General features: G+C 41.7%; 1 protein-coding gene across 4 annotated transcripts in view; it reads left to right on the top strand.

Moving 5' to 3' along the window:
• The window catches only part of LOC117403404 (actin-binding protein WASF1-like), a 78,453-nt gene that overhangs the window by 312 nt on the left and 54,640 nt on the right, over window positions 1-23,501 (top strand). The gene's annotated exons all lie outside the window — the stretch shown is intronic.

A 23,501-nucleotide genomic window follows, 5' to 3' on the forward strand; every position in this document is an offset into this window, starting at 1 on the left:
TGCATGTACATTTTGTATAGACTGTTATGTGTATGAAAATGTACATGCAGGCCGATGTGGTGATTCATTTATATCACCGCTCTATACCGATGACAGATGCCGAGTATAATAGTAATAGTCGCATTGGCTTTTGTTTCCACACATAGCTTTACACGTATTCAGCGTTCCCTATACATTTATTTAGTATTTAGTTATTGTGGTATAAACAGAAAGTGTTTTATTCAACCTTTCAGTTCACAAAGTTTTCTTGTTGAAAATGATGTTTAGCTTTGTCGTTTTCCATTTCTCGCAACTGATTGCATTTCTTTTTCTGTATGTATGTATGTGTGTGTATGTATGTATGTATGTATGTATGTATGTATGTATGTATATGTGTGTATGTAACACTCTGAATATGGATAAAGATATTCTATGTAATCAATTCCACGTTTTAATTGCCGAACTCTGTCAAATAAAATGATAATTTAAGAACATTTCTAATTTTTGTTCAAGAATCCAAAATCGGATAAAAAAAGGTCTAAATATTATTTACAATTGCTTATCTGTAGGCTATATCACAGTGCCTCGAACCGAAGTAGCAGTACACATCAGAAAACATCAGTTTCTTTAAATTTTCAAAACCCTGAAATCACATTCAGGACTGTGTATCACTCCGTGGCGGTACAAATATGCACAATGAATGCCTAGTTGAAATCATCGAAATTTAAAATGATTACAATTGGTCTCATTATTTACATGTAAACTGCATGATGATTTCGCACATTAGTTTTTAAACGATTTCAGTATATTGTAAATGTAATGTCTTTCTTGTGCCACATATACTGTAGTAGAGGGCAAACAAAGGTGTGTCATGCCTTGTGTGAAACTAAAATAAATACAAATAAAGCATTAACATAAATAATTACTACACCTCTGTTTCTTGGGGATAAAAAGCACAGCCCATGGGATTTTATATATATATATATATATATATATATATATATATATATATACACACACACACACAATTTCATGTGTGTTCTGGTCTGCACACTTTAGTTATTGCTTCCTATTTGTAATAGATGGAGTGTCAATGGTAATATGATATCCAACATTTGAATATTTGTGTTGGGGTGTATTTTTACCTTTCATAAAACATCCTTGTCCTAGATATTGATGGTCCAGTAGAACATGTTTTAATACATATCTGCAGATAATGAATGCAGTTTACTGCACTGCACTGTAGCTGGTGGTATATACAATATATAATAGCCCTTCTTTAATAACATTTAAAACATGATATATTTACTGATGTATTTCTTACTACTGTGTGCATCCCTGAATAAAGCATGCACTGCACATAATGCAGCTATTCACTTAAAAAAGAGCTTTGTACAGCATATCACCTTGTAAACCAAGGAGATTCGGCATACAGTACATGAATAACAGTGAATGAAGGATCTGTCCGATGTTCAGAATGATGAACAAACTCTTTTGCTATGCTAAATGCATTGCCGGATTCACACATAAAAGGGCATGTGTGACTGAATGCACCATTTATTATGGTTAATTTATATTTAAAGCAGCCCCCACCCCCCTCCCCCTCCCCCCAAAAAAGGCAGCAAAATACACTTAGAACCCAGCTGTTATATTTACTGATGCAAAGAGCCATTCAAATCCAATAGTTGTAATTTTATTATACAGTACATCAGATTATGCAATATAGCATAGATGGCCATCTAGCAATATCAAGACAACCATTAAGGGTAAAGATGTATGGAGTGTAGGTTTAATATCTGACAGGTGCACAGCATTGGCTTAATTTACCAGTATTGTACAGTAAAGCCATGCTACAGCAATATTACTGAGAATCTTCCTTGATTTTTTTTATTTGGCTCAGTTAACAGCATTCATGACACAAAAGACATAATGCTCATGCTACCTCTGGGCCACCATGCATGTGTACTGCAATTCAACCTGGTATAGTAGTTCTGTGGGCTCCACACCAAGCGGTTGGCTGAATGTCTCTGTTGTATGTATTGCTTTTAATACACAGTGAGCTGTAGTCAATAAGGGCAGATTTTCTATAAAAAGACACTGATGCTTCTGAAAGCAAGATGGTGCAGCTGCTATATCAGTCTCCATGAAGAGACATCTGAAACCATGGCTAACTGCTGTGAGAAGAGCCTGGTTGCTTCCTTTAAACATTTAGACAGTCCAAAATAAATTGTTTACCATGCTGTCACCTCTTCACTTTTCAAGGCGGCACATGGAAAGTGTCTAAAATCAGAAATTCCCAGTTGAAAGGGATATAGTTGTCAGTGCAGAGTGCTTATTTGTATGTGTACTGTAAGACAGTTTTTAGATATATCTTGAATTGCTAATTACTTGAATCGTGATATTAGAATATAGGCTAGATTGTGAAATATCAGAATCGTAGTCGTGTCAACCTAATTTTATTGAGTAGGTCCAACATTTCATTTGTTGGGCTAATGACATATAAATGTAGCCTACATGTTCAAACCATCTATCTGAATGTAATAAAACTTGCCTGGACATTTGTTGCTACAAGTTATTCCACATACTGTTAATAAAATGTTGACCTACTTTCCCTCGGTGCTGCTTTGTGACTAAGCTATTGAAGCCATGTGTTTGAAACAGCTTGTCTGATTATGATGAACCTGAGTGTTTTTCTTTTTTTTTTGATGAGATTGTATTCCAAAGGCTGAGGATGTACAGTAGGTCCTGTCACCCTTTTTGTAAATGGTGCTGCGCCTACAATGTGTTATTGATGCATCCTTGGAATGGGATAATGATTCAGTGGACATTGCTGTTTAATACTGAGCCAGTATATTCATATTATTCATATTATTGACTCCCACAAAAATGAAAGAGGGGGCTTGTTTTAATGGGAACTCTTCTTTTTATATGTCTACAGGATACAGGATACAGTATTTAGCATTTTGGATTGAGCAGTACTAGGCAAAAACAGGCCACATTTTAATGTATACATTTGTGGGCAGTTTTAAATATGGGGAGTACTAGGGTGAGCCTCTGGAGGTGAAATAATCAATAGTTTCTGATGGAACTAATGTTCATTAGGGAGGAGACAGGAGAACAGGCTCAAGAATATTACTGACAAGTGCAACATATAGAATTGTGTCACCAAAAAAAAAAAAAATGGATCATCAGGTAGGTTTTGTTCTGGTGAAGGGTTTACTGTATTTTTTATAGTCCATCAAATCTTTTGCAAAGTATAATTTAATGCAAGTTTTCTTTTCCTACTTGCTTATGTTTTTTTGTCAAGTTATAACCCATAATAATTACCTTTGATGACCTTCAAAGTACTATGTGACCACTGTAGAATTTTTATGTACTTTAATTTTTTAGGTCCATTCATGCAGGAATGGAAATAAGACTCCTATTGCATAGCATGTTCACCTATTCCAGGTTTAGACACAAGCTTGATCAGCCCCAGTGTATAGGTAACAAGCTCAGGTGTGTCTGATTAAACACGAAGTAAAATCAGGCATGGATTGCATTGCTATATAATGGTGGTCTTATTTCCATCCCTAACATTTTGCTTAACATCAAAGATTACAGAAATTCAATTTCTACAGTTGGCTCGTATAAGAAATAGTTCAGTTGTATCTTGTATAATAATTATACAGTCGGAAGAATCAAGATCGATTTCCAATTCAGTTTACGCCTCTTTTGGAATACTGTACTTAATAGAAAACTTTCTAATATTGCCTTTTAGTGATATTGCCATATAACAATGAGGTAGGCATTTATCTGAAACATCTGTCTTTTGTCACTTGCATTTATTAATTTATGAACATATTTTTCAGAGGAGTCTGCAGTAGTTTGTTGTATTTGGTTGACTAAAGCAGTACACTAATGTACTCATCACTAAGTATTTAGATAAACACTTAAGCAAAAAAGTACAGTAGAAAAGTTATGTTGATTTTTGAAAGCTATAGGAAACTGTGGAGATACCTACTGTACAGTACACAGTATTGAAATACCACTACAGTACATTCATTGTTCAAAGCCAATGTGTTGATAGTGATAGGTGAGCATTGATGAATTGGTTGGTCAGTTACAGTTAACTGCCTGTTTAGCAGATTGCAATTTAAAGGTTTAGTGTAAAACCTTTGGATATGTACTGTATTTGTGAATTAAATGTTTACTGTGGGGTATTTTTTTTCTTTTTACTGTGAACAGGGGCTTTATCTGGGTCATATTCACACTGTAATCAACAGGCAGACAGCACTTCATCTTTCAGTACTGTACAGCAAGCTTCTGTAGTGTATTACTCATTTTGTTGAATTTTTTGTTTTTTTGAGATCATAAATCATAAATCCCTGTTTTCAACACTGTCAGGCTTAGAACCACATCATCCACCTGATTAGCAAGCTCATGCATATGAACATGTTTGTAATGTACAGTACTGTAGGGGAGTTACTGTCTACAAGTGCAGCAACAGTGGGCACAGTAATTGAGTTTAGCAGCAGAGTTGATGGAAGGATACCCGTGAGTTGTGACAGCATTTTTTTTATTTTATTTTTTTGCAGAACATATAATTTTTGCATATCAGACAAGGATTGTAGCCAGTATTAGGCTGTAGTTTAAAAAAAAAAAGAGAGAGATAAGAAACATGCATGGTTGAGTTTAAAAAGCAGAATGAGCAATGAGGTGCTTCTTATTATGTTGGGCAGACCGTGGAAGGAGGCGGGGCTTTTGCCCCTCGGGACCTGGCAGAGGGAGACTTTTCTTTGACTCTCAAAGAAAAAGATATCACCCTTTCTTTTTTGCTTTGTCCCAAAGCAAGTTGAATGACTGATTAATAGCCTGGGATACAAGTCTGTTTTTCATGCATTTTGCTTGTTAACAATCCACATTTGTTCCTCAAATTCATGCACAATTAAATTTAACAATATAGCGTAGTACAACTGAAAAAAACATACAGGACTGCAGTGGGGTGGTTCATTACTTATATACACATACACTGCTGTGCAAAAGTCTTAGACATTTTGCACATTTTTTTAGGATGCTTCTCGCGCCCTCCCTGTTGAGAACCACTGGGTAAATGTGATGGATTAGCCACTACAAATTATATATATATATATATATATATATATATATATATATATATATATATATATGTAAAACTTTTTTTTTTTTTTTAAAGTATGAGTTTTATATAGTCAACCCAACACTCCAGATTTCTGCAGAGCTGGTAGAATGCTGGGTTCAGTGGTGTTAAGGCCTGTAAAGGAGTCTGTTTCCACTTCATTAGTAAAACGGTTTTAACGGCATTTGAGGGTTCAGAGGCGCTGTCTTGTCGTCTTTGAAATCCATTCTACAAAATTACTGGATATAATCTCTGACAATTGTATCATTTTATTGCTTCTGAATTCTCAAAGGAGCTGTTTTGAGTGGGTTCAGGCAATGTTCATGGCAGGCTTGCTGTAATTGTAGGAGTCCTCTCTTTCATGTAAATGGCTTGGCTTTCTCAAAATGTTGAATTTACTCATCCTCATCGATACCCTCTCTTTTGAAACTCCCTGGGTCCCCCTTGTGGGTGGTCAATGATCATCCATCCCCCAGCCTTGCTTGACCTCTGACTGTTAGAGGTCACACCTCAATTGAGAAGGGCTGTCTTTGTACTGGAAGCTTAGATCCTTGGTCAAACTGTACTCTGTGTTCACACATTCCTACCTAACCCTTATGTAATGCACCCATTAGAGAGGTTGTCTTGATTTTGAAATAATTAATCCTGCTTGTTCAGTTTCAAACAGGGTTCATTTAATTGGGCTCACACTGAAATTACTATTATCTGTTAAAATTGCATAGTGATTTACATACCAAATAAAAGGGTTGCAGTACTGTATTTCCACTACCTTTGTGTTCTTTGAGAAGGCTTGTAAAAATACATCTGACCTGTTTATATAAATGTAGGACTCCTTTATTATTATTTATTATTATTTATTTCTTAGCAGATGCCCTTATCCAGGGCGACTTACAATTGTTACAAGATATCACATTATATATTATTTCACATTATACAGATATCACATTCATTTTACATACAATTACCCATTTATACAGTTGGGTTTTTTACTGGAGCAATCTAGGTAAAGTACCTTGCTCAAGGGTACAACAGCAGTGTCCCCCACTGGGGATTGAACCCACAACTCTCCGGTCAAGAGTCCAGAGCCCCAACCACTACTCCACACTGCTGCCCGGGTTTACTTACTATATTTTGCCTTACACATTTGACTAGTACCATGGTTTGGTTTACAGTACGACGATATTGTGCAGGTCTGTGTTTGACAGAGAGAAAAAAAAAAGTTACAGATGCTTTGTGTGTATTTGGAAGAGATTATTTATTTATTTATTTATTTATTTATTTATTTATTTAGAACACCTTTTTTTTCTTGTGAGCTTATTGTGACCAATAGCGCTATAATAAAAAGCTTTGATATGATCACCCTCTACCTTCCTGGGTACAACTGGGTTTTTGAAAGCATTTTCAGCACTGGGGAAGCCCCCCTGGATTCCATCAATTACTTCCCTTTAGGGGTGGGGATAACCACGGATAGGTGGGTGATGCTACTGTATCTACTGCAGGGTGGTTCCCAAGTGCTGTAAAATGTGCCAACCATATGTGGCAACAGTAAAGGCAACTGCATCCATCTGTTTTGTTTTTATCGTTTCATGTGCTGCAATGCAGTTTTCATTTTGAAGAATTATGTTTTAAATAAAATTACCAAAATTGGGAAATACATACCATTGTGTAGGAGATGGTGTGCAGTACAGTAAACTGTGTTTTTCTTGATTGCTATCATTATTCAGAGAATGGTAATTTCACACACTAAAATCATATCATAGAATAGAGGTGTATGAAAATCAATACCATCACACGCACACACACACACACAGCGGTCCAGATAAGCTGCGTACCTGCTGTTTTTATGCATTTTACGCACTAAATTTAATGTGTAAAAATATGCATAGCAATTTTGCTGCACAGTTTGTCTTCCTCCCCTTCTGCCTCCCCTAAAACTTCCACTCACAACTACATCTCCCAGAAGACAATGTCTTCAGTTACTAGGAAACTGTACAGAAGCATTATTCAATCTCTGGCTAGCCCTGTTGTCGTGGTAGCCAATCACAGCAAGAATAAGAAAAATTCGAAGCTACACAGGTTGAAGTGTAAAAACCCCAGTCCAGCTACAAATCCATCTGGAACCATCGTCAGAGGCAACTGCTACAAAAGGTGCCTAATATTAAACTAACTGTTTTATAACTTATTAATTAAACTTATTTTATTTATCGGCATGGCTTTATATTGAAGCTTCAACATGTTCGCTGAGTTTTAAGAATTTAATGTTTTCTATTTAAAGGGTCACAATTTGTAGTCAGTATGGCACCTTGAAAAAAAATTTGCTGAGCTGATAAAGAACCTCGTGAACACACACGTGGTTGTACAGGAGTTCAGAGTAACATTGCACTTAAAATGGAAGGCTCTTTTTTAATGCCTACCCCATTACCATTAAAGATTGTACAGTATTTATCTAGATTACTCATGACTTTAGGGTAATGTTGCATTTTACCCCCTGAAAACACATTTTTACTCTCTGTGTTAAATTTAGAGGGTAAGTTACTCCCAGACCCAAAACCTTATCTGGAGCGTTGTGTGTGTGTGTATATACAGTTGTAGTCAAAAGTTTACATACCCCAGTGGAAATTTATAATTTCTAGAAATTTTTCAAAAACAGAATTTTAGGAAAAATCTTTTGTAACTTGAAAAAGTTACAATATATGTCTACAATTACTTATTTCAGCATTTTTTTGCAATACTCAGAAAATGCCAATTCAAAAAGTAAAGAGCTATCTGAAGACCTTAGGCAGATAATAATGTATTGTCATAAAGCTGGCGAAGGATACAAGAATATTTCCAACCATCTGAGTATCCCAATTTCAACTATTGTTTCTATTCTCAAGAAGTACAAGACTCATGGTACTTTCACAACACTCAATAACAATCTGAGATTGACTGCCAAAGATATTCAAGGTGAATTGGCTGCAAGTGGGACTGGAGTTTCCATTTCAACCATAGGTCTAGTATTGCATGGTGAAGGTCTCAATGGTAGCAGGCCAAGGAAAAAGCCACTCCTAGGAAACTGTTACAAGGACAAAATCACTTAAAGTTTGCAAAACGGCATTCGGATGATGGATATGAGTTCTGGTCAAAGGTTTTGTGGAGTGATGAAACAAAAATCGAGCTATTTGGTCATGCTGATAGTTGTTATATTTGGAGAAAGTCTAGTGAGGCATACAAAGGAAAGAACTTCATACCTACTGTCAAGCATGGAGGTGGTAATATCCTTCTATGGGGCTGTTTTTCCTCTAATGGCACAGGAAATTTAGTTACAATACATGGTAAAATGGATTCCATAGCGTACCAAAAGATATCGGTCAATCATCTGAAACCCTCCGCTACAGAACTTGGTTTAAAGAGCAACTGGACGTTCCAACACAACAACGATTAAAAGCACACATCAAAATCTACTTCAGAATGGTTAAAGAGAATCTTTGGTATGAGTTGAAGGTGGCTGTGCACAAGAGAAGTCCTCGGAACTGGACTTGAATTAACTGGAACAATTTTGCATTGAAGAACGGTGTGGCAAAGCGCCCCGCTCCTGTGTGCATTTGTGTTATGTGTTGTATGTTGCGTGCGTGTGTGTGTTAATGTTGGTGTATAGTCATTGGTACACGGGATATAAACGGGTCTGTGTTTCACGTGTATTTAAAAAGTGTATATTTGTATTTAGGCACGAGGATGGCACATCACTTCACGTGCAGATAAAATGTGTATAATGTGTGGCACGGGGTTGCACGTAATGAATTCACGTGCTGGGATTCAAGTGAGTAATTAATTAGTAATTGAATCCCAGCACAACAGTATATATAGATGCACAGTTTCACTCAGTCGGGGTTGGTGTTCGGTGAGTGGAGAACGGGAGAGAGAGAAGGAGAAAAGTAAAGTAAAGTAATTAGTGTTATCTGCTCACCGTGTTTGTCCGTTTGTCTGTTCACTGTTTAGTCCATTTTGTTTATATGTTTCTTTTGGCGTCAAGTGCCGTGTCCTGTTTTGTATTCCATTGTTCAAACCTTTTATTTGTTAATAAACGCTGAGTGCAGCCATTGCACTCAGCTCATCACATCACCGTCTCTGTGTTCCTTTTCTGGTCTGACGCCACCCACTCTGGCCGTCTTTGTGACACGTGGTGTCATCGTGGGATAACCGCGCCTCCAAGCGTCAGACCAGGAGGGGTTTTGTTTAGAAAAAAAAAAAAAAAAAAAAAAAAAAAAAGAGGCAATGGCAGAAGACGCCATCAAACTGCGGGGCTGGTTCCTGGAGAATGCTGGGCTGGAGGCCCAGTCTCTGCCCATGGTCGTCCGGGCTCTGTGGATGATGGACTGTGAGAGATGGGAGGCATATCAGGAGGAACACACCCCAAACACCTTGGAGGAAGGTGTGGAGTTTGTCCTCAGCTACCTGGAGGCAACCATCAACGGAACAGCAGCCCAGGTAGCAGGACCACCAGCAGAGGAGTACCTGCTGTCCCCATCTCCACCAGCAGAGGGTGAGTACCTGCTGTCCCCATCCCCACCAGCAGAGGGTGAATGCCTGCTGGTTTTGCCTCCACAGCCCAAGTGGGAGGAGCCTGAGCGTCCACAGCCCGAGCGGGAGGAGCCTGAGCGTCCACAGCCCAAATGGGAGGAGCCTGAGCGTCCACAGCCCAAACGGGAGGAGCCTGAGCGTCCACAGCCCAAGCGGGAGGAGCCCGAGTGTCCTACGCCTGAGTGGGAGGAGCCCGAACGTCCTACGCCTGAGTGGGAGGAGCCCGAACGTCCTACGCCTGAGTGGGGGGAGCCCGAACGTCCACAGCCCAAAAGGGAGGAGTCGGTGCGTCCACGGCCCAAGAGGGGGGAGTCGGTGCGTCCACAGCCCAAAAGGGAGGAGACGGTGCGTCCACAGCCCAAAAGGGAGGAGTCGGTGCGTCCACAGCCCAAAAGGGAGGAGTCGGTGCGTCCACAGCCCAAAGGGAGGCAAGTCGGGGCTTCCACAGCTCTGGGACCCAAGCCACCAGCAGAGGGAAAATGCCTGCTGGTTCAGTCCCAAGAGCCGGAAGGGGAGGAGTTACAGGCCCAACCCCCTGGAAATTTTTGGGGGGGAGAGGGGCAGGAGGCTGGTGTCCCCCAGCAGCCTCTATTCATGCTGCTGAAGGCAGCACGGCGCGCACCAGCCCAGCCGCCACAGCGGAGGGAGCCAGCGCCGCCAGGAGCAGAGGAGCTGCCTCTGCCTCCGCCACCTCCACCGCTTCCTCCACTAGGAGCAGAGGAGCAGGAGCTGCCTCTGCCTCCACCACCACCAGGAGCAGAGGAGCAGGAGCTGCCTCTGCCTCCGCCACCTCCACCGCTTCCTCCACTAGGAGCAGAGGAGCAGGAGCTGCCTCTGCCTCCACCACCGCCAGGAGCAGAGGAGCAGGAGCTGCCTCTGCCTCCACCACTTCCAGGAGCAGAGGAGCAGGAGCTGCCTCTGCCTCCACCACCTCCAGGAGCAGAGGAGCAGGAGCTGCCTCTGCCTCCACCACCTCCAGGAGCAGAGGAGCAGGAGCTGCCTCTGCCTCCACCACCGCCAGGAGCAGAGGAGCTGAAGCTGCCTCTGCCTCCACCACCGCCAGGAGCAGAGGAGCTGGAGCTGCCTCTGCCTCCGCCACCGCCCGGAGCAGAGGAGCAGGAGCTGCCTCTGCTGCCCGTACCTCCGCAGGGAGTACGGTGGCCGGAGCCCCAGAAAGGGGAGCTGCCGGCCACGAAGAAGGGGGAGGAGGTCTGGAGACCACTTTCCCCAGCAGCAGTTTCGCTGCAGGAGTTCTTGTGGCCGGAGCCCCACAGGAGGGAGCTGCCGGCTACGAAGAAGGGGGAGGTCGGGGGACCACCTGCCCCCGCAGCTTTTTCGCTGCAGGATGGGACCAACAGGCTGTCAGCCGTGCCACTACCGGCAGGGGTGCTGACAGCATTGCCAGCCAAGGGCCCACTGAAGCCTCCCTTCCCAGCCCGAGACTTTGTTCTGGACTGCTGGGTTTTTAAGGGGGGAGGTGGCCGTTGAGGCCATGTGTGCTGCGCACAAGGGGGGGTATATGTGGCAAAGCGCCCCGCTCCTGTGTGCATTTGTGTTATGTGTTGTATGTTGCGTGCGTGTGTGTGTTAATGTTGGTGTATAGTCATTGGTACACGGGATATAAACGGGTCTGTGTTTCACGTGTATTTAAAAAGTGTATATTTGTATTTAGGCACGAGGATGGCACATCACTTCACGTGCAGATAAAATGTGTATAATGTGTGGCACGGGGTTGCACGTAATGAATTCACGTGCTGGGATTCAAGTGAGTAATTAATTAGTAATTGAATCCCAGCACAACAGTATATATAGATGCACAGTTTCACTCAGTCGGGGTTGGTGTTCGGTGAGTGGAGAACGGGAGAGAGAGAAGGAGAAAAGTAAAGTAAAGTAATTAGTGTTATCTGCTCACCGTGTTTGTCCGTTTGTCTGTTCACTGTTTAGTCCATTTTGTTTATATGTTTCTTTTGGCGTCAAGTGCCGTGTCCTGTTTTGTATTCCATTGTTCAAACCTTTTATTTGTTAATAAACGCTGAGTGCAGCCATTGCACTCAGCTCATCACATCACCGTCTCTGTGTTCCTTTTCTGGTCTGACGCCACCCACTCTGGCCGTCTTTGTGACAAACGGTCAAAAAGAATCATGCCAAAAGCTCATTGACAAATATCCTCATTTATCCTAGTTTAAAATAGGTTATTATTGCTAAAGGTGCCTCAACTAGCTATTCATTTCATTTTTAGGGTATGAATACTTTTGAATTAGCATTTTTGGGGTTTTGCAAAAAAAAAAAAAAAAGCTGAAATAATTGTACAAGAAATAATTTATTTCTTGTAACTTTTTTCCTCATCCACAAAAGCAAAACTTTTGCTACAAAAGATTTCTTTGTTTGATAAATTTCTAGAAATTATAAATTTCCATTGGGGTATGTAAACTTCTGACTACAACTGATATATACAGTGGTTTGCAGAAGTATTCACTCCCCTGCAAAGTTCACATTTTGTTGGCACCTGAGCGTACTCCACGACGCTTTCAAATCAGACTTTACATGTAGAATCTACACAAACTACTCCACATTGATAAAGTTAAAAAATTCATATAGAATATAAAAAGGTAAGATTTACAGAGAAAAACAGATTAATCTCAGTTGCATAAGTATTCAGCCCCTTTGCTACTGCAGCCCTAAATCACCTCAGGTGCAAATGATTTGTTTGAAAGGTCATAAAATTAGTGAAATGGTTTCAGCCTGTATGTACTCAAAGTGGTTTAACTTGTAGATAATTTCTCTCGGGAATTTAAAGACTTTCAAGCTGCAACTCACATAGTGATCCAACAAAGCAACCATGAAGACCAAGGAGCTTTCGAAACAAGTCAGGGATAAAGTGGTAGAGAGGCACAGAGCAGGAGAAGGGTACAAGAAAATTTCAAAAGGTGCAGATTATCCGTCTCAGCACAGTGAAGTCCATCATTAAGTGGAATATGCATCATACCACCCAGACACTACCCAGATCAGGTCACCCTCCCAACCTGCGCAGGCGGGCAAGCAGGAAACTGGTTTGGGGATGCCACTCTGAAGTCAACGATGACCTTGAGAGATCTGCAAAGTTCTGTGATGGGAGTCAGTGTTCACACATCAAAAATAAGCCGGTCCCTACACAAAGTTGGCCTGTATGGACGGGTGGCAAGAAAGAAGCCATTACTTAAAAAGCCTCATCTTAAAGCACGTATGGAGTTTGCGAAAAAGCATGTAGATGCAGGGCTGCCGAGAGCCATCATGGACTCCGGTGAAGGATTGGTATGTCCCGCTGCCCCCCCCATGGTACTACATTCATCCGACTTTGTAGTATACTGTAGTCTAAACCAAGCAATGATACTTGCAATCTTAGCAGTGTCTGAGGAAGATCATTTCAACCGATACAGTATTTTGATAATGGGTTTGAAGGAAACTGTCAACAACGCATAGAAGTTTTAATATCTCAATTAAAATCTGCAGCAGGATAGTTTACTCTTTCTCAAAGTAGTTATGTTTTAAGTTATTTACAGTATTCAAATTTTGTTTTTTAGGTAAGTTAATACATTTTTTTTTGTACAAACTCCACGTGTAATAGTCATTAATCGGAAGCTTACTTATCAAATAGGCCTAACATACGTTTTTAGCGTAAACTACATTTTAATGGTGTTGATATACACTATTTTAATTTATCCCGTGCCAAAAATAAACCTTTCATCTCTGCTCTTAACTAATAGCCTATATTGGTAAATATATTTGTATTTTAAGCAATATAACCGATAATACTCTAATTGTGTTTACCACCAGCTGAAGAAAGTACTTTATTTATTTTACACAATACAATTTTTCTAACAAACTGCTGCACCATGTTGTTTTGAGCAAATTATAGATCTTAATAATAGAGTAATTCATACTGTGGTATATATTGTGCAACTTTAGGGTTCTTTTAAAGTTTTTGAAAGTCTTTAAAAAAATACATAAAATTGCTATGCCTTTTTTTCTGCTTTTTGGTGTAGTAAAATATGAAATGCGAAAGTTCAAATCATTGTGTGAAAGGAAGTGTTTGACAGCGCCTGGATACACAATCATTACACAACAGAAGCACATCGGCTCGGTGTGCAGTACGGGAGTTTCTTTTTAATGCGGTGGTGGGAATGCAAAGAGTCTTGTGCAGGGCTAGTTGTTTTAAAATATTTTATATATATTAAAAGAAAATAATAAATAAATTACCCCCTTCATCAGGGGCCCCCTTCGAGGTGTTGGGCCCCGGGGAAATTTCCCCGTCTTCCTCATCCTCTCGGTGGGCCTGTGTAGATGATACTGCAGAGATGTGGAAAAAGGTTTCGTGGTCAGACGAGACAAAAATTTCAGCAGGACAATGAACCGAAGCACAAAGCCACACTGGAGTGGTTGAACAAGAAGACAATTAATGTTCTTGAGTGGCCCAGTCAATTGAAAATTTATGGCGAGACTTGAAGATTGCAGTCCATCGACAATCCCCAACAAACTTGATCAGAACTGGAGCAATTTTCCTGTGAAGAATGGGCAAAAATGTCAGCATCCTACTGTGCAAAGCTAGTAGAGACCTATCCAAAAAGACTCATAGCAGTAATTGCTGCAAAATGTGTTTCTACCAAGTACTGACTTAAGGGGTTGAATACTTATGCAACCAGTACATTTCATTTTATACATTTTCTTTGCAAGTTTTGCTGACATTTAACCTCCTCCTCATATAACAGTGTTCAGTTTAACCACTACAGCTTTGAATAAAAAAAGTTTGTTTGAAAAACTGCATAAATGATTTGTAATGCAACAAAATGTGACATTATTTGTAGGGGGTGAATACTTCTGCAAACCACTGTGTATATACACACACACAAACACACACACACACAAAAATTGTACTAGCATTGTCAAGTAATTAGCTCTCTATTTTAAAATCAGTGCCTATTTTAAATTTTTTGCACACTGATACTGCCATAGGATGGATGCAATGTAAAAAAAGTAGCTCCAGGTTTAACAGTTTGTTTAATGGAATTACACTTGATTTAGCCTACAGTAGATATCTCCAAATGTTTTCATTATTTTTTCTGTGGTTGATGTAGGGGAATATTTCCCTTCAAATAAGGAGATAGCTTATTTTGTGTACTCTACAGTTTACAAAGGTTCTTCAGTTACAGTAATTGCTTTGCCGGCACTGTTTATTCAAAATGTCACATTACAGTACATACAATAATATGGTTTATTCAAAGTTACGGAGAGTCCTCTTTTCATGACAGAGTAAGGATGGTTACATGAAAATATTTTCAAATCCTTTTATTATATTAATGTAAAAATAATAATTGAGACATACTGTACTTGCTTTAAACTTTTAAAGGAGCTAATTGTAAAGAGAGTGAGGCCTCATGTAAAGATAAAATAAACTGCGAGACTGACTAGGTTTATGGTAAAATCTGTGAAATACATTAATTTATCTTGTACAATCCATTGATCAAATGCATTCTGAATGGGGTACCCTGTTGCTATTAAAAATACCCCAGACGTTTTTCTGTAATTTAAACATTATATCCGCGACCAATTCTTCAAAAACATTTCAATCAAAGGTGTGCTATACCTGTGTCAGATACTGTATTGTTTACATAGTCTTGGTGTACAGTGTACCTTCCAGCCATTTTTTTGATGCCCATGCACTACTGTATATCTGTTTTATTTTTGTATGATCTTTGTAGAAGTGTACTGAGGTCTATACAATTTACCTTAACCGAAGTACACCTACTGTATTGTACTATAAATACAGTCACAGACTAGTGCATTTTGATGTCTAGTGTTTTAAATGCTGTATTTTCCTATGTGAGATTCCTTTGAAAATGTCTTTCAAAATTGTTTATTAAAGAAATAAATTTATACAGTGCATAAAATATTTCATGGTAATTTAGCCTAAACACTGCCGTAAAATTTACAAAAGGTTTTAGTTGCGCGTAGGATACAGATAATAGGATGGAGCCTTGTTTAGATACATATCATTATCAAAAAAATATCATATTGACCAAATCTGAAGGGAATCTTGAAGGCAGAAAATGCACTTTTAAAGTTGTAAAGTGGCATGAAGTGTACCTTACAAACTACAGTATGATTGCAAATTGATAGTCCGCCTTACCAACAACTATTTAAATATCTAAACAGCTCAATAAAACCGCCTCCCAAGCATGAGCAAGTCAGTGAGCTTCTATAAAACAGTGGTGTGACAGAATGTGATAGTCTGCAAAGCATGTGGTAATAAATGTAATAAGTGTATTTATTTTGTTTTTGTAATTCTCTTGGGAGAGAAACAGGTCTGTCTAAATATTTCAAAGCAAGAAATAGTGGCAGAACATCAGTCTGATGAATTAAAAACTTCTGACCAAAATACAATGAATGAGGGGGATGTTGTGGGATGTGTGGTCAAGTAAAAGAATAAGAGAAATTAAATAATAACTTAATTACGATTAGTTTGCTTACTCAATTTGGCCTTCTGGAAGTCTTCAGTTTTATCATTGTACAACATTTACCATCTCAATTGGCACTTCTATGGTTTATTTCACTGGAGTTTACCCTCTTGTTACAGTTATAGTATATTAACAGTTCTGACCACAACAGCTTCACAGATTCTACAGAATATTACCACAAACTTGAGTTTTGACTTTTGTGCCATCATCAGGCATATTGTCCAAATCCAGAGATGCTACTGATGCTTATGCTGATAAGCGTTTCAGTTTACACCAAATTATACCGTAGCTAGTAAAAAATAACACATCCCCCACCACAGCTACAGTAAATAGTGTGATTTAAAAATTAGATCACTGCGATATGAATTGAATCCACTGCATAAGAGGTGTGACACACGGACAGATTCTACAGCAATGCTCTCAATTACGTCGCTGTGCAGGCTTCTCCTAATGTCCACAAATTCTGATAACTAGTATTCTTACCAAGAATGTCGGTTCCCTGCTGAGATTAGCTCTCCTAGCATTCAGTAATTGAATCCTTTAAACCATGTCCACAAAACCTTGCCAATCAAAGTGGAATGCTGGGGGCATTTCTGTCTTTGCCGGAGCTACTGTACTGTATATCTTCTGTGGCCCAATATTTTATGTCCAATACAGGAGTACTATATGCATTGTGTTCTAGGCCATTATCCCATACTACAGTAAGGTGAAGATGTAAATGGGGATTTGCCTTAAAATATTTGCCTATTTTGTGATGGCCCTGTTTTTGTCCAGTCGCTATTATGAAATGGTTTACATTAGCACATGCACTCAAACTTGGGCAAGAACACTAGCATGTCCCAGATCTATTTTCAATTATTGGCATGATTTCTGGAGACAAGAAGAGTTTCTAGCATAACATACTGCATCATTTTGAGATGGCAGAAAGTCATGAAGCCAAACAACATGCAGCTTTCCTTCAAGAACACTTGTTTGCACCATTTAAAAAAAATAAAATTAAAGACATTTGCACAATTTTTGGTGAAAACAAAAATCATTTAATATTGCTGATCTAGCCAGAAAAAAAATGCTTGCAGAAGCTCTTAAATTAACCGTCTTTATATATTACAGTATTCTCCTAATATGCCAGTAAGTGTACACTAACATACTCAAGATATGTTGCCCAAAAGGCATGTCATATGCAGACAGGCTAAAATAATTGAATCTATTTAGCCTTGAACAAAGAAGACTATGCGGTGATCTGATTTCATTCAAAATTCTAAAAGGTATTGACAATGTCTACCCAAGGGACTTTTTCGACCTGAAAAAAGAAACAAGGACCAGGGGTCACAAATGGAGATTGGATAAAAGGGCATTCAGAACAGAATAGGAGGCACTTTTTTTTTTTTTTTAGACAGAGAATTGTGGTTGTCTGGAACCAATTCCCCAGTAATGTTGTTGAAGCTGACAACCTGGGGTCATTCAAGAAGCTGCTTGATGAGATTCTGGGATCAATAAGCTACTGACAACCAAACGAGCAAGATGGGCTGAATGGCCTCCTCTCGTTTTGTAAACTTTCTTATGTTCTTAAGATATAAAAGTGGTCATGGGTAGATTACAGTAATTTATAGTAACAGGATACTGTATGAGCAATGTACTTGAACAGTAACTTTTCTGAATGCCTGGTTCCAACCTATAGTTTATATTAACAAAGACAACAGGATATTGCCAGAGAACCTGTATACTGCACACAAGGCTTGAGTGGCTGTACTGTAATGTAATATGAGAGGGGGCCTATTCTGGATTGTAAGAATTCCCCTTTGTTTTCACGTCAACATATCCATGAATTAAATAGTTTGGCAGGAGCAGCAAATATTTTTTATGTAGGAAAAATACACAAGGTTTGTGAAAATCAACTGCTGGTTTGCATGTTGCTTCGGATTTAGAAGGTAAATTACTGTATTGGTTCCTTTCTTACCTGCCTACTGTACCTGGCTGAATTCAGTGAAACCAGTGTAACCTGCTCCTTAAGCATAATTGCAGAATTTGCAATTAGAATTAGAAAACACTGATCTGCACCCATACAATATATATTAACAGTACTGTGCAAACACATATTTTGCCATTTGGTTTTATTTCTTTTACTGACATATTTGTACACTTCACTAATGCAGACCAACTATTACACACATGGGTTCCTGGGGAGACGCCACCCTTTTCTTTGTCTATGCTGCAATGTCTAGTTTAGGTAAAAACATGTCTCAATTAGATTGCTGTTTTGTAAAAATGTAACCCCAATTTCCCTAGTTTTGTGGGTTTGTGTCTGTCACAAAGACGGCCGGAGTGGGTGGCGTCAGACCAGAAACAGGAACACAAACGACAGAGAGATGGGGTTTTGGTGAGGCTGAACGCGTGATTGCGTTCAGCATTTAATAAACAGAACAGAAAATAAAAGGTTGGAACAGACAAAAACACTGGACACGGCACTATAGCCAAAATAAATAGACATACAAAACGACTAAACACTAAACAGACGGTGCAGGACAGACAGACGAACAAACACGGTGAGTGAAAACACTTAACTATTCTTCTTCTTATTATTATTACCTCCGTCTCCAATCCCGTTCTCCACTCACTGAACACCAACCACCAGTGAGTGAAAATGTGTCTCTATATATACTGTTGTGCTGGGATTCAATTACTAATTAATTATTCACTTGAATCCCAGCACGTGAATTAATTCTGTGCAACCCCGTGCTCGCATATTATATTTTAAATGCACGTGCGTGATGTGCAATCCCGTGCCTAAATACAAATCTATACTTTTTAAATACACGTGAAACACAGACCCGTTTATATCCCGTGTACCAATCTATACACCAACATTTACACACGCAACACGCAACACATAAATGCACACAGGGGCGGGGCGCATTGCCATATATACCCCACCTTGTGCGCAGCACACATGGCCTCAACGGCCACCTCCCCCCTTAAAAATCCAGCAGTCCAGGACAAAGTCTCGGGCTGGGAAGGGAGGCTTCAGTGGGCCCATGCCTGGCCATGCTGTCAGCACCCCTGCCGGTAGTGGCACGGCTGACAGCCTGTTGGTTTGCTCCTGCAGCGAAACTGCTGCTGGGGAAAGTGGTCTCCTGACCTCTCCCCCTGTCTTTGTAGCCGGTAGCTCCCTTTGGTGGGGCTCCGACCACAGTACTGCCGGCAGCGAAGAAGCTGCAGTGGGAGCAGGTCTCCGGACCTCCCCCACGATCTCCGGCAGCGAAACTGCTGCAGTGGGAGTAGGTCTCCAGACCTCCCCCACGATCTCCGGCAGCGAAACTGCTGCAGTGGGAGCAGGTCTCCTGACCTCCCCCACGATCTCCGGCAGCGAAACTGCTGCTGGGGTTGGTGGTCTCCAGACCTCCTCCCCCTTCTTCGTGGCCGACAGCTCCCCTTTCTGGGGCTCCGGCCACCGTACTCCCCGTGGTGGAGGTATGGGAAGCAGAGACAGCTCCTGCTGTTCTGCTTCTGGCAGTGGCAGAGGCAGAGGCAGCTCCTCTGCTCCTTGAAGTGGCAGAGGCAGCTCCTGCTCCTCTGCTCCTGGAAGTGGCAGAGGCAGCTCCTGCTCCTTTGCTCCTGCCTGTGTAGGTGGCGGAGGCAGAGGCAGCTCCGGCTGCTCTGCTCCTGCCGATGTAGGTGGCGGAGGCAGAGGCAGCTCCGGCTGCTCTGCTCCTTCCGGTGGAGGTGGCGGAGGCAGAGGCAGCTCCGGCTGCTCTGCTCCTGCCGGTGAAGGTGGGAGCAGCGTGTAGTCTCCTGCCGATGGAGGTGGGAGCAGCGTGTAGTCTCCCCCTTTTTCAGGGGACTGGTGCTGCTCTGCCTCTCTTGCAGCGGACTGGTGCGGCTCTGCCTCTGAAGGGGAAACCAGCAGGCATTCTTCCTCTGCTGGTTGTGCTGGGGAAACCAGCAGGCATTCTTCCTCTGCTGGTTGTGCTGGGGAAACCAGCAGGCATTCTTCCTCTGCTGGTTGTGCTGGGGAAACCAGCAGGCATTCTACCGCTGCTGGTTGTGCTGGGGAAACCAGCAGGCATTCTACCTCTGCTGGTTGTGATGGGGAAACCAGCAGGCATTCTTGCTCTGCTGGTGAAGGTGGGAACAGCTGCCTCTCAGGCTTCGGATTCCCGCGGTCCCCCCGTCTGGGCGCTGGACGCTCGCGGTCCCCCCGTCTGGGCGCTAGTTCCTCCTCTTCATACTGGGTGGGGCATATGGCTAACGTGTGCCCATAAGCCCCACAGCCAGGGCATAACTCTGCTGCGAGGTTCTTTAAAAAAACCTCCCAGCCATCATCCTCGACCTCCTCCCTTTTGGGCTGTGGACGCCCCGACTCCTCCCTTTTGGGCTGTGGACACTCGGGTTCCCCCCACTCAGGCGTAGGACGTTCGGGTTCCTCCCACTCAGGCGTAGGACGTTCGGGTTCCTCCCACTCAGGCGTAGGACGCTCAGGCTCCTCCCACTCGGGCTGTGGACGCTCAGGCTCCTCCCACTCGGGCTGTGGACGCTCAGGCTCCTCCCACTCGGGCTGTGGACGCTCAGGCTCCTCCCGCTCAGGTACTGGAGAGGGCAGCGACTGCTCCTCTCCCTCTTGCTCACTGGAAGGCATCCCTCCCATGTCTGCAGCTAGGTAACCCAGCACCACAATGGTGAGGTCACGAACGGATGCCGGGTTGTGCTGTTGCTCCCAGTCCTCCCATCGTTTCCCATCTCGCATCTGCAGTGCGTGAATAACCATGGGGAGGTCACTGGCGAAGTTCCCCTCGGGGTGCACCAGCCAGTCCCATATTTCCCGGGACGGTGGGGAACCCGGTGGCAGTGGGGGTAGAGGGGTGGCTACTGCCCCGTTGTGGCTGTCCTCCTCCCAGCCCGGCATGCAGGATGAGGGCTGCAGCTGTTGTTGTTGCTGCTGCTGCTTCTGCTGCTTCCTGCAGCTCTTTCTTCCCATCCTCGCTTTACTATTTTTTTTTTTTTTTTTTTTTCACAAAACCCCCTCTCCTGGTCTGACGCTTGGAGGCGCTATTATCCCACTTCTGACACCACGTGTCACAAAGACGGCCGGAGTGGGTGGCGTCAGACCAGAAACAGGAACACAAACGACAGAGAGATGGGGTTTTGGTGAGGCTGAACGCGTGATTGCGTTCAGCATTTAATAAACAGAACAGAAAATAAAAGGTTGGAACAGACAAAAACACTGGACACGGCACTATAGCCAAAATAAATAGACATACAAAACGACTAAACACTAAACAGACGGTGCAGGACAGACAGACGAACAAACACGGTGAGTGAAAACACTTAACTATTCTTCTTCTTCTTATTATTACCTCCGTCTCCAATCCCGTTCTCCACTCACTGAACACCAACCACCAGTGAGTGAAAATGTGTCTCTATATATACTGTTGTGCTGGGATTCAATTACTAATTAATTATTCACTTGAATCCCAGCACGTGAATTAATTCTGTGCAACCCCGTGCTCGCATATTATATTTTAAATGCACGTGCGTGATGTGCAATCCCGTGCCTAAATACAAATCTATACTTTTTAAATACACGTGAAACACAGACCCGTTTATATCCCGTGTACCAATCTATACACCAACATTTACACACGCAACACGCAACACATAAATGCACACAGGGGCGGGGCGCATTGCCACAGTGTCACAAACTTAACATTACCTTAACATAGTTGTTTGCAATGAATTTGCATTGTTTTTGAATGGTAGTTCACCCAGTGGGTTTAATTCATCTACAATGTAACCTTTGGAAAGTTGGCCTTATGACCCATGCAGTTTACTAGCATAGTTCTGCTTAAATCTTGTAAATAGATAATAAAAATACAGTAACAACAACATTTAAATAATATTCTTTACAGTTTCCATTACTTGGCCCCTTTGTTACTGAAATTAAGTTTCATGCACTGTGGTAGAGTGGCTGATGGTCAAGGCAGACAACAGCAGGAAAGCACACACGCATGCTGGAGGGTGCAGTTTAAATGCTTTTTGCACACTTATTATACACAAAACCAAAACAAAACAAAATCCTAGCTCCCCCTTGTACAGGACCGATAAGCGGTTTGCCCATTTCCAAAACAGTCAAATTGTACAACACACAGTTGTTTAAATGCACACAGTACTTACAGTTCCCAACAGCCTACTTCACCCACCACCAATACAGACAATGACAGGCTTTTATACACAAACATATGACACTAATTACAAACATTTAATCAATAGCTAAATTAAACGATCCCCAAGTGCACCCAGGTGTTTCCCATTCAGGCTTCTGGGACCTGTAGTCTTTTAGCCTATGGCCATGACACCTATCCCGTGCACTACAAAATGATAATGCACACCATGAATACCCAGTAATTATGCAGGCAGTGCTCTCTCCCTGCTGCAACACATACTAGTACACTCTTTAACATTTCATAAATATCAGCCTTCCTGCAAATAAACATTTATAATATCCCCCAAATATAATTTCTGTAAATCTCTTTCTGTTCTTGAGCATAGCTCAGTTTTATTTGCTGAGTTCACGCTGTAGGATGAGGACTGTGGGCGTTGTCCTCCATTCATTTTGTTGTTCAATGCTCCTTTGTTGGTCATTCTTTCCACACCACAGCAATTGCCTACACAGCTCAGGAGACCTGAAGGTTCAATGGGTGTCTGATCCCATGACCGAGCCAGCTTCCTTTTACACCAGGAACTCGAGAGAAGATGTCAGCAAGTTACTGACCTCTGGGAGACAAAAGCCAGTCCTGCAGGTGTCTGATTTTAAGCTCAGTAGTGTTTGCTGCAGCGCAGTGAGGAGAAACAATCCCTGATGGTTTTGCCTCCCTTACCCACAGGAGCGCCAGAGCCAGTGCAACGCTCCCTTCAGAATTCCCAGCGAAGACCAGCAACTTCGCACAGCCAGGACGCAAAGATGTTGTTACTTTAAGTCCTTTTAAACAACATTTAGGTCGTCTTCCCCATTTATTAAATTACTGGGTGTTTTAGCTAGAGGTTACTGGAGCTGGTGTTTTCAAGTTCTTCTCCTTTTGATCTCCTTTCTCTGTCTGACCAGCTATCTCACTAAAACAAAGACTGCTCTTTTCTGTGACCTTGGGGGTTTGTTACAAACCTACACGCATGTCAGTATCTCATTGCTTCAATAACAAATGGGGCACAAACCAACGTGAGAATTCTAAGGAGTTACCTTAGCCCTAAAGTTCTTATTCACAGCTCTTATGGTCCTGCATGAATCTGGGGATAAGGATGTGCAGTGTATGTTGATAGCTTGTATCTAGAGAAAAGCTTATCCT

The sequence above is a fragment of the Acipenser ruthenus genome, chromosome 5, assembly GCF_902713425.1.
Source record: "Acipenser ruthenus chromosome 5, fAciRut3.2 maternal haplotype, whole genome shotgun sequence".
NCBI lineage: Eukaryota > Metazoa > Chordata > Actinopteri > Acipenseriformes > Acipenseridae > Acipenser > Acipenser ruthenus.